Source organism: Dermacentor silvarum, chromosome 1 (assembly GCF_013339745.2).
Source record: "Dermacentor silvarum isolate Dsil-2018 chromosome 1, BIME_Dsil_1.4, whole genome shotgun sequence".
In the NCBI taxonomy this organism is placed as follows: Eukaryota; Metazoa; Arthropoda; class Arachnida; order Ixodida; family Ixodidae; genus Dermacentor; species Dermacentor silvarum.
The window spans coordinates 395363861-395375982 of NC_051154.1; the positions used below are offsets into that span (position 1 = coordinate 395363861).

The window sequence follows — 12122 nt, forward strand, 5'->3', positions numbered from 1 at the left end:
CCAGAGGTTTTGAGCCGCTGTCGTAGAGTAGCCATATCCCTATACCCTGTGGGGGAGGTTGAAGTCTCCACCGATAATGAGCGGGTTGGTGCCAGCTACGTTAAGGGCCTTCTTGAAGAGGGTGAGAAAGCGGCTTCGAACTTTGGAAGAGGGATGGCTATACACGTTAAGAAGAAAAATATTTTTCTTACGTTTCCGAGTTGCTATAAGTTCAACGAGAAGGTGTTTGATGTTTCGGACGTGCAGATTGTGTTCAATGACGGTGATTCTCTTGCGGACGAAGGTGCAGAGGCGGCGAGAAGCGTCTGACGGGATGAAAGGTTGGTAACCTGGGAGGGTGAGCGAATCGATATGGGTTTCTTGAATCATGATGACGTCCAGTTGCCGGGTGAGGTAACGTAGGTGTGGACGGATGACTGGTTGTTTGTGGAGATAGCCTGGGCAGTTCCACTGCCAGATAAGTGTATCGTTGTTAGTGTGGGCCATGATGTGGCTTCAGGGATGTCATCACGGGCAGTGCCGGGGTTTCGTGGGCACGGGGAGCGGGCATGGGGAAAGTTTGTGGGTGGTTCTCAATGTTTGTGACACCCTGTGCCAGGGCGAGAAGGGCGTGTTGTATGGATTCGACTGCGTTATGGAGTGTTTCTATCGTGCTTTGAAGTGAGACTAGCATGTCCTTAACCTCTGAGCGCACTTGGCCCGCGGCTACCTCTTGGAGGGCCCGCTATTTGGGGGCCGGTGTCAGTGGAGCGTCGTGGCTAGAACAGGGGGACGCTTCGGCGGGTGGTGTAGGAGGGGGTGTTCTGGATTGTTTGAGGTCGCGAACCTCTTGCGAGAGCGTGTGAATTTAGTCGCGCATAATGGCGTTTTCTTTTTTGAGGTGAGCTATTTCTGCGTTATCATTAGTGTTAGTTGGCGGTGGGGAAGGTGTGTTGCGACCCTCTCGCGAATCGCCTGTAAGGGCTTCTGCGAAGCTCACCTTGTTGGTGAGGCTTGGCGGGCGGCGTGGAAGTAGATCTGGATCGGGAACGGCGCTGTCTCGAACGTCAAGGGGTCCGGGAACAATGTTGCCTCGAGCATGTTGGAGACCGGAATCTGGAACGATGCTTGTAGTTCATGGGCGGGAAGTCACTTTCTTGAAGGGTTGCTGCTCGGCGTTCCCCGATGCGCTTGCGAATAACGTACGGTGTCTTGTAGCGAGCCGTGCGGGATTTGTCTGCCGTGAGATGAGGGCCGCCGCACAGCGAGCATTCGGGGTTACACGTGTGGTCGGGAGGTGGGTTTCAGACTCCGCAACCTCGGCAGATCTTGTTATTGGGAAAAGGGCAGACATCCCTGCGGTGTCCGAGGCGGACGCATTTGTAGCAAATTTCTCTTTGCTTGCGGTATAATGAGCATGGGATTAAGGTGGCTCCACACCGAACCAGGGGCGCGATCTTGTACGCGTGCCAAAATGGAACGGAGGTGTTCCATTCCATTGAGCCGCACACGATTGGTCAATTTGAACGTCGCGGTTGAAATTGGCCAATCGTGTGCGGCTCGATTGAACGGAACGCCTCTCTTCCATTTTGGAACGCGTACAAGATCGCGCCCCAGATATGGCCCGTCGGGGCCGCTGAAGGCGATGACAACGGTGGTTGTCGTTCTTGTCGTTCCTATGCGTTTTGCGGCTAGAGCGAGCGGGTTGCACGTATTTACGATATTCGCGTTGATTTGCTGTTGGGTACCGGAGAGGGGGATTCCGCGGATGACTCCCTTCGTGGTGTCTTCGGTGGCCATCTCATACGCGTTAACATCGTGCGTGACCCCATTGACTTGAATTAATTTTATGAAGACATACCGGCTTGGCGTACTGACAACGACAATATTTTGTTGGGTGTTGGGACACACGGTGTCTTGTTGCATATCTGCTGGGCTGAACTGTGCGACTTGGAATACGGCTGTAGTCACGGTAGGACTACTAATTTTGGCGACATTGAGGGCTCCCTTGGGGCGAATGATAATCTTGATTTCTTTGGAAGGTAGCGGAGGCATGCGTCCAGCCTTGAGAATTTGCGGTTTGACTGGTGGCCTGGTCTTGGAGCGAGAGCGAGTGCTTGAGGTTTGGGTGGAGTCACTTTGGGGTGAAGAGTCGACACTCAGCTTCGCCGGTTGGTGAAGGTGAGTTGTTCGCCAGCCCATCTCGGCGGTCTCTTCGAGATCATCCATGCTTGTTGATGAGGCAGAGAACTCAATCGGTGATACGGAGCTCGCGCGAGTGCGCGCCACGTATCACCGGGAGCCCGGTGATACGTGGCCACGAGTGCACCTGGGAGCCCGGTGCACCTGGGAGCCCGGTGCACCTGGGAGCCCGGTGCACCTGGGAGCCCGGTGCACCTGGGAGCCCGGTGCACCTGGGAGCCCGGTGCACCTGGGAGCCCGGTGCACCTGGGAGCCCGGTGCACCTGGGAGCCCGGTGCACCTGGGAGCCCGGTGCACCTGGGAGCCCGGTGCACGCGCGGCGGCGACGTGGTCGATCCACAAAAATGCCCATAGCACGGGAAAATGGAATGTCCCACCTGAAAATGAGGTGCCCACATAGTCTTGGTAGCTTCACGGATCGACTGATGTAAAAATTAGGCAACACGAAGCAAGAAAATGCTGCAACATCATATCACGAACACGGAGCCCACGTGAGCACGTCTGCACTCCTCGGCGATCGCAGTGCCTCTCAGTTGGTTTCAGAAAAAATATTTCATGTGCGACACAACTAGTCATGTTTACCAATGACCTGTTCTCATCTCTAGACCGATGTTCTTGCATTGATTGCATCTTTTACGACTTTGAAAAAGCCTTTGACACAGTATGCCATCGTCTCCTTCTTCCGTAATTAAGCAGACTTAACATTGACTTCTATTTACTTAAGCGGATTGAATACTTTCTCGGCAAATGAACTCAGTTCGTATCTGCTAACAATTCCATTTCACCAACCTGTTTCGCAACTTCTGCTGTTGCACAAGGCTCAGTCATTGGGGCTCTTTTACATCTTATTTACATTAACGATCTTCCGGAGAAACTGACGTCTAACATCCGTCTTTATGCTGACGACTGTGTTATTTATCGTGAAATAACTAACGCGAATGATTCCCTTTTACTTCAGTCTGACCTTAACACCATTTCCTCATGGTTTAACCAGTGATTAATGAAATTAAACGTCAACAAAACTGAAATGATGAAATTTTTTCGCGGTAGTGCTGTTTCTACATCCCCATACAAAATTAACAACTCTATTCTGTCCTCTGTCACTTCCTATAAATATTTAGATGTTCGCATTACTAACAATCTGTCATGGCAAACTCACATTCAACACGTGACAAACTCCACCAATGGAACACTAGGTTTTTACGTCGCAATTTTTCACGCGCAGCCTCTTTCAAACTTACATTATATAAAACACTAGTAAGGTCTAAACTAGAGTATGCTTCATCAATTTGGGGTCCCTCTACAGCACAGCTAACATATTTACTTGAAGCCATTCAGAGCCGCTCTGCACGTTTCATCGTATGCAATTATTCCCGCAGTGCAGTGTATCCGCCATGAAAACTAGCCTTCACCTGCCAGACCTATCATCAAGAAGGAAACTCGCCCGGTTATCACTCTTTCATAAAATGTACTATACTAAACCAGAATTTAAAAATGACCTTTTTATATCACCCCCTTATATTTCATCGCGAATCAACCACAACGTCAAGGTACAAGTACCAAGTTGCCGCACAAACCTTTTCTTCAATTCATTCCTGCCTAAGACAGCATCCGAATTGAACCAACTGTCGCCAGCAATCCGGTTCATTCGTCCTTTCAGACTGCTGTATCTAACATTGTATAATAATTTGCCACTCCTCTCTGTAACGCCATTAGGCATTGAGAGTATTATAAATAAATAAATAAATAAATAAATAAATAAATAAATAAATAAATAAATAAATAAATAAATAAATAAATAAATAAGTAAATAAATAAATAAATAAATAAATAAATAAATTGCGCATAGTGTTCATATTGTTACGCGCTATGCCGAGCATAGGAGAATGTGCCAGAAAGACGGTGAAGACGACGATCGGGGGCAGCGCTCGTGTTGTTGTTCTGTCATCTTGCCTCCAGCCGTCTCTCTCTGTATATATTATGTAAATTTAAGTTTCATGTCCCTTTTTGCTACTCTCGTCCCTGTGGCAATATGAATACGAAGGCACGAAGGAATTTAAAGGAACTTTCTACAGGCAAGTGCACGGGACACCGATGAATGCATCTATTTAGATAACTGATGGAAATCTAACAATGGAAGGGCTTGAACGTCGAGCACTCGCCTCTTTCAACTCGCCGCCCACGGTCTTCCTACGTAGCGTAGACGATGTGTTCTGCATAATTCAGTGAGAAGAAATTTCTTCATTTTTGCCGAATTTGAATAGTATTGAAGCATCTATCCAATTCACAGTCGAGGAAGAAAAGGACGGCGAGCTACCTTTTCAGGACATCATAGTTAGCGTTTCGTTCTGCGTGCTTGCGCTCTGTCGCGTGGCGTTCGATTCCTACGTTCCTGCGTTTGATCCCTGTAATAGCATCTCCTGCTTTGGGGGCTTGGGTCAAGTATCGGGTGGTATTTTCTTTGTTCACCTTGATCTTACGTTACTCTTTTTATTTCCGTTTGAAGAATTCTGATGTGTTTTTGAGTTATTCAGCCTTGCTTCATGTCTGTCTCATCACCTGGCCACGGGACTTCCCCGTGGTCAGCCTCGGTGGCTCCCCAGGAGCTACCGCTTGAGTTTTTTCTCCGCAGTGGAACCGGCAACGTTCCCGTGGCCATGGTGCCTACCGACGGGGGTATAATTAACATGAAAAACCCGAAGACGATTCAGGTGGAGTTGCAGAAGGCGTCAACTCACTACCGACAGATCACTGAGGTCCGCCAGTTCGGCAAGGGAGGTATTTTATGTTGCTCGGCAGACCACAACTGTGCCAAGGAACTGCTCAGTTGCTCAACATTCGCTTCACATCCGGTGAGATGTTTCGTCCCACCGCATCTTGCATGCTCTAGAGGCATTGTACGAGGTGTAGACGTCAGTTTAACCCCGGAAGAGATTTTAGAGATGTTTTCGGTGGCTGGTGTCATCTCCGTTTACCGGTGTAGCCGAGTGATTGATAATAAGAAGACTCCAACTGAGTCAGTGATAATGACATGTGCTGGTACATTGCGACCGACAGAAATCAAGGTCTGGCCCCTTATATATAAGGTTGAATCTCTGGCTCTACGCATTCTACAATGCGCCAACTGTTGGCGATTCGGTCACAACGTGAGGGGCTGCAGATCTGCGCCACGTTGCCGTAATTGCGGTGACAACCACAATTTTACTGATTGCTCATCAGAAGAAGAGAAATGCTGTCTCTGTAGTGGTGGTCACCACGCTAACTACTCGAACTGTCCTGCGAGAACACAGGAACTTCAAATCCTGGAAGTAATTGAAAGGAGACGTTGCTCACGCCGTGATGCTGTTGCTGAGGTCCAGGGAAGATCTAAGGGATATGCAGGAGTGACAGCCCGTCAACAAATGGTTGCAGACTCGACCCTTTCCGATGCTATTGCGATAGCTGTCGAAAAAGCGCTGTCAAAAGCTATGGAACGACTAACATCCAACCTATCGGAGACTCTAGCTCATGTGATGACATCACAAATGATCACTAGCTCACATATTCCTACAAATCCCATTACATCGAACGCTGGGCAACTAATAGATCCCTCGCCAGTCATTGCAGAAAGCACTAAAAATACAAGACCAGCAACTTCAACTCAGCAGACCGACAATGCATGCTTCTCTGGATCAGTGTCGGAAAACAACCAGGACGTAGAAATGGATCTTCCGACGCTTAAACGCACAAGATCACCTAATGATAATTCATCCACCTGTGTCCCGCACTCCAAAACCAAAAAAATTGTTAAAGATAACATTTCAAAATCCGATGCTAACCCCAATTCTTCAAGTTCTATCCATAAATCAAAACCCGCAAAACACGGTAAAGACAGTCTTTCGAAGAAAGATTTTTTAAAAGACAGTATCTTAGAGCAAGTGATTTCTACAGTAGGCATTAATTCATCATAGGTGTTTTAAAGCTATTACAGTGGAACTGCCGTTCCATTATTTCTGCAGCCACAGATTTAGTATATTTTTGTTCTCAATTTTCTCCCGACATTATTCTTTTGCAGGAGACTTGGCTATCTAATGGCCAAGATTTCCACATAAGACACTACCGTTTATTTCGATTGGACCGTCCATCGAGAGGCGGAGGACTCGCTTTCCTGATAACAAATAAAATATGCCACAAAGCAACAATATCATATCAGTATATGTCTACGGAGTGCGAGATACTAGCAATAGATGTAACTATTCCTGGTTGTTCTCCGTTTTCTTTAGTTAATACATATTTTCCCGCAGGTGTTCAAGATATTCGATACCTTAATACCGTTGTCAAATCTTGTAGGAAAGAAATTGTGTTAGCGGGAGACTTTAATTCACACCATGTGGCTTGGGGTTTCCGGACAGACTCATGTGGAAAAAGATTATCGGACTGGGCAATTAATAAAATTTTTGTTGCTTAAACACGAAAACAGTTACGTTTATTCAAGGCCGTTATAAATCAGCATTGGATCTAACATTTGCCAGCACGGGGATGTGCGTCACTTCCTGGTCTACAGTCGACTCTGCTTCAAACAGTGACCATCTACCCATTAGATTTGATATTCTGTGCCCTCTTACTTCTTTAGAGTCTCCGGCGCGAATTTTTGTCAATTACCAGAAATTTCAGAGTATATTAAAAGCGACCCTCAACTCCCAGATAACGGTGCCGGATGACATCAAAGCCATGAGTCTTTGCGCGGTATTAAAAAGTTCATATAAAAGATCTCAGTTCAATATTAACAAAGATAAACGTACTCACTCTCCTTGGTGGAATTCGGAGTGCACGCGGGATTATAGAAGACGAAAAGTCGCTTGGAAAAAACTACTTTACAATCAGTCTCCGAGTAACTGGAGTGATTATAAGTTTGCAGCTGCCATATTCAAGAGAACTGTATCGAATGCCAAAGACGAATACGATAAAAACATCATGAATTTCTCTCTAAGCCTAACAACAAAAAAGCACTGTTCAGATTCCTTCGGTATAGAAAGTTCATACCGACATCAGCGAATACTACATCGATAATTCTTTCACCACGCGAGATATCTGCTTCATTAGAATTCATAGGAAAGGGATTAGCTCAACGCTTAACATCACGTTTGCCGAATCGACAATTAAGACTTCCCATCGCGGATGACTGTGGAAGTCACAGTGCCGGAGCTTTCCAATATCGTTAGATCTTTGCCTGCCTCAGCACCAGGTCCTGATGGCATTTCCAATGCCATGCTAAAAATTTTGTTTGCAATGTCTCCTGAGGAACTTCTAAACACCGTGAATTATTCTCTAAAAAATGCTTGGATTCCTCAAGAGTGGAGGACAGCCAAAATAATTCCGATACTTAAAAAACAAGGAGCTGGCTACAATCTTGACAATATTCGGCCTATTTCTCTTACCTCAAATATGGTAAAACTTATTGAAAGAGTTCTATATGATCGGATGATAGATCATATATCTAAAAATTCGTTACTGAGCCCAAGTCAAATATGTTTCCGGTCTGGTCTCTCTATTTGGTGTGCGCATGTAGACTTGGAAAGCCGTATTCAACTTGCTAGAAATAGAAAAGAATTGAGTGCTTTAGTGACTCTTGACGTGGCGAAAGCTTATGACAGTGTCGAGTACCCACTACTACTGGACAGATTACAGTCCTACAATTTTCCGAGATATATAACGACATAGATTTTTGCATTTTTAAGAAATAGAAAATTTTATTGTTTTCAAAACGGCGTTTCTTCAACAAAATTCGATCAGAAAAGAGCGGTGCCCCAGGGGGCTGTTCTGTCTCCTGTCCTTTTTAACCTTTTGATGAGTTCAATTCCACTGAGCCGGGAAGTTCATCTCTATGTCTATGCAGACGACATCGCATTTTTCGCGACAGCAAGAGACATCAATTCCCTTTACCTGTCCTTGCAAACATACCTCAGTATGCTAGAGACGTGGCTTCACGCTCTTCACCTATCTCTAAACGTAAACAAAAGTGCAGTCCTTGTCTTTCCGCTTTCCGCGCCTATACATTTATCATTAATATATGATCAGAGAACAATTCCACAAGTAGAGTCGCTTAAATACCTGGGTATCACATATGATGAAAAACTTAGCTGGCGTTCTCACATAGAAAATATTGCAACGAAAGGGACACGAGCTGTAGGTTTATTACGTAGAATCAGTAACCGGCGATCTGGTATGCGAAGTGACACATTATATGATCTACCGTATGTACGACCGATTATAGAATTTGGATGTGTTTTGTTTTCCGGAGGTGCAAAATATAAAATAAGACCGCTTGTTCTTTTAGAGAGAGAAGCTCTTCGAATATGTTTAGGCCTGCCTAAATTCGTTGCTAATAACGTGTTATACCAGGAAGCGCGCTTACCTTCTCTTCACACGAGATTCTGTATGCTTACGGTTCAAACCTACTTAAGGGCTTATGAATCGCCTCTTAGACGTACAGAATATATATTTATTAGTGAACCAAATTCATTTTTTGAGATCACGTGGCCTCGGTTACATACCCCACAGGTTGTATTTGTGCAGGCACAATTAGCACCTTTAAATATTCACATTAGGGAAATCATTCCGTTTGATAGGTCCACATTGTCCTTTAAAATGGAATTTGCGGATATTTTCCCCAATAACGCAAAACTGCTGCCACCAACATATTTGAATGCCCTTTTGCAAGAGTATTTGGCCCGTTTCCCAATAAATGTAATAGCGACTGATGCTTCCTCGTGTGAAGAGAAGGCAGGCGTGGGAATATACTCATCCTCCCTCGATTGGTCTTTTTCACTGCGCCTGCCAGATTACACACCAGTTTTTCAGGCCGAACTTCTGGCAATAATTCTTGCATTGAGAAAGTTACCGCTATATGTTACAAAAGTTATTATTGTCACAGATTCACTTTCTGTATGCAGCGCGCTTAACGCATCTACAAATTTGACAGCTTTAAACACGTTTTATACATTAGCTCCTCCCCACTTAAAGTTAGTTCATTTAGTATGGGTACCAGGCCACCGAGACATCCAACTTAATGAAATAGCTGATTCTTTAGCACGAGCTTCTTTAAAGGGTCCGGCGATATCTGTGCTGCCGGCAACTGCGTATATCGCTGCAGCCAGATATAGGCAGTTTTCTTTGACTGAAGACAAGAAAAGCCTCGCACTAGCAAAATCAACAGACTTTATACATCTAAATTATTCTTGGAATCGACAGTGGTGTCCCAACCGGCAATTCGAAGTAACATTTACAAGACTGCGTTGCCGTATTCCACAACTAAATTTTTACTTGCACAGATGTGGTCTGGCGGCATCACCATTATGCTACCTCTGCAATGAACCAGAATCTATCAATCACTTTTTATTATCCCGTCGGCGGTTTTCTAATGATCGACAACGATATTTAGAAATCCCATTTCGTAATCTAGGCCTGCCGTTAAGCAGTTCAGTTTTACTCTCACTTGGAGCCACGGTGTTAGGACATGGCCACGGGAATGTTTGCCGAGCCATTTATAACTTTTTGTGACACAAGAAGATTGCCTTATTAATATTTTCCCATTGTTACCTGATTACCTTATTTATCCTTCAATAAATTATAGCTTTAGCAAATTCAAAAAGTAAATTCATAAAACCAGAATTATATTATTATTATTATTATTCAAAATCTACGTACTTCCTTTGCTGTATTTAATTTATTATTAAATTCATATTACTATTCCTATTCAGGCAAGGCTGACTAACTTAGTATAGACTACTTAATTCTTTTATTATTGCTTTCATTCTCATTTTCAATTAGTCAATTATTTTTATTCTTATATTTATGTATTTATAAATTAATTTATTTCAAATTTCTATCATAATACCACCCGGTTCGTGGCCTATCCTCCTCAGTGGGTTGTGCCAAGTGTTGAGGCATCATCATCATCATTTTCAGAAAGTCCTCGTGAAACGTGACCGATACAGTCTGGCATTTTCCGTGCACAGAAAGAGCACACACACACAGGCAGGTATCTGCATTTTAATTCAGTGCACCCGACGAACCAGAAGCGATCGGTTACATAGTAGCCTCGCTTGTCGGTAGAACCAAGCGTATCTGCACAACGCCACAAAGCCGGGCTGCACACCAACACACCAAAATCTTTCGGCATGTGGCTACCCGAGGTCGTTTGTGAACTCGGTGGAACGTCATCTGTCTAAGCCCCTAAGACCTGACTGTGTGCTCCCAAGAAAAGGCGCCGCCATACCGTATGTGCCCGGTAGGAGCGAGGGTATCCCGTGTTAAACGCGGCTATGACGTCAAGGTAGCTCACGTGTCATCCTAAACATTACGCCATCGGCTGGTAAACGTGCAAGACAAGCGTCCGAAGATAAAGTTTCCTGGCATCGTATACGGGATTCCATGTGAAGACTGTGACTGCGTATATATCCGCGAGACAGGCAATTTCGAACAGGGGTTGAAGCAGCATGTCAACGATGTAAACAAGAAAAAAGTCGCATCAGGCGCCTTGGCAGAACATGCAGGTGACTTGGGCCACAGGATTGATCGAGATAACGCCAAGATATTATAAAAGAAAGAGAGTTGACTTCAAGACACCACTTCGAAGCCCTCCTAATTGAAATGACAGAGGGCACCCTCAACCGGAATGACGGAACCCCCCCCCCCTCTACACGCGTTGCTTACGTCATATTTTAACGCCATGAAAACATTATATCGCACGTCCTTGATTTCATTGTGAACAAGGCTCCCGTCAGGGGAGCCGAAACCTGTTTTTCTTGTATTCTTTCAGTGGTCGGTGTCCTTCTTTTATACCCTTCTTCAGTGTTCATAAGAACAGACATTTTTAGAATAGCGTTTGCACTCAAACGTAAACGCATTACGTCGGCAAAGAAGTAGCATTGTGCCCACAGCGCATACTCTGAACGTTACTGGGTTTCTGTGGTTTACTTGCGCCACGATAACGTATGTTATTTGGCGAGCGTAACGTTCGCAATGCACGCTGAGAAATAGCGTTGTCGAACATGGTGGCACCCATTGCTCCCGCTTCAACCTGAATCGTCGTGATGGCTACGTTCTCACTCTCGCTGATCGCCAGTAACTATTAATGCGATAGCATTAAGGGCCCCGTGTCGCAGAAAGTCCCGTGTCGGCGTCGGCATCCATTAGAGAGAAATGAACCCGAACCACGCAGGCCCTGCGCATGGCGCGTAGGCGTTACTGAAATAATTTAATTTCTCAAAGTTAAATGTGGCAGAAAATTCGTAAACTACGACTTGCAAACAACCAACAGAAGTGACAGCACCGGACTGTAATTGGAATATACGAGAAAACTCAATTCGTTTACGCGGAAACTCAAACAAAACCAATTTCCATTTGTCGTTTCAGGTCTTAGTGGGAGCGGGGACTCCCACTCGCTTCCTTGCAACACAAAAAAAAAAAATAATAAACCAGAAAGCTTGCCTTCTTACATAGCATTCGCCACAAGTTTTTCAGGTAAACAATACGGTTACATAAGCTGCAGTTGCCAGGAAGCGTGAGAAGCAGTCAGGGATCTTTGAAAGCTATGGCGTTCCACTGTATATTTTAGCAACTTTCAAACACGCAATAAGAAAGACCTGCATCTCCTAATTGCACAAACTTACGGCTACAGATAACAGTTTTTCACTCTGCATGCTTTATTCGTTGCGAGCCATCTACCACACGTACCAGACATGCATGCGCCGCTGAAAACCGTTGTACTGAGGGCAGCACCACTTTTGCGTCATGATGCGAAGTAGGCAACCGCGCTCCAGACAGGTCGGTCGGCCCACCTAGTCCTCTAGCCACCAAAGCGTGGGCTTGCAAGGGAGAAATTTCTAAGGATGTTCAATTCACCCTGCTGATCGGTATGCGCCCGTGTCCGAATGATGGAGCATCTGGCTGACGTACTA

The 12122-nt window shown here is 45.3% G+C and overlaps 1 protein-coding gene across 1 annotated transcript in view; it reads right to left on the minus strand.

The window, feature by feature from the left end:
* The window catches only part of LOC119437534 (TATA-box-binding protein-like), a 195870-nt gene that overhangs the window by 80694 nt on the left and 103054 nt on the right, over positions 1–12122 (minus strand). The gene's annotated exons all lie outside the window — the stretch shown is intronic.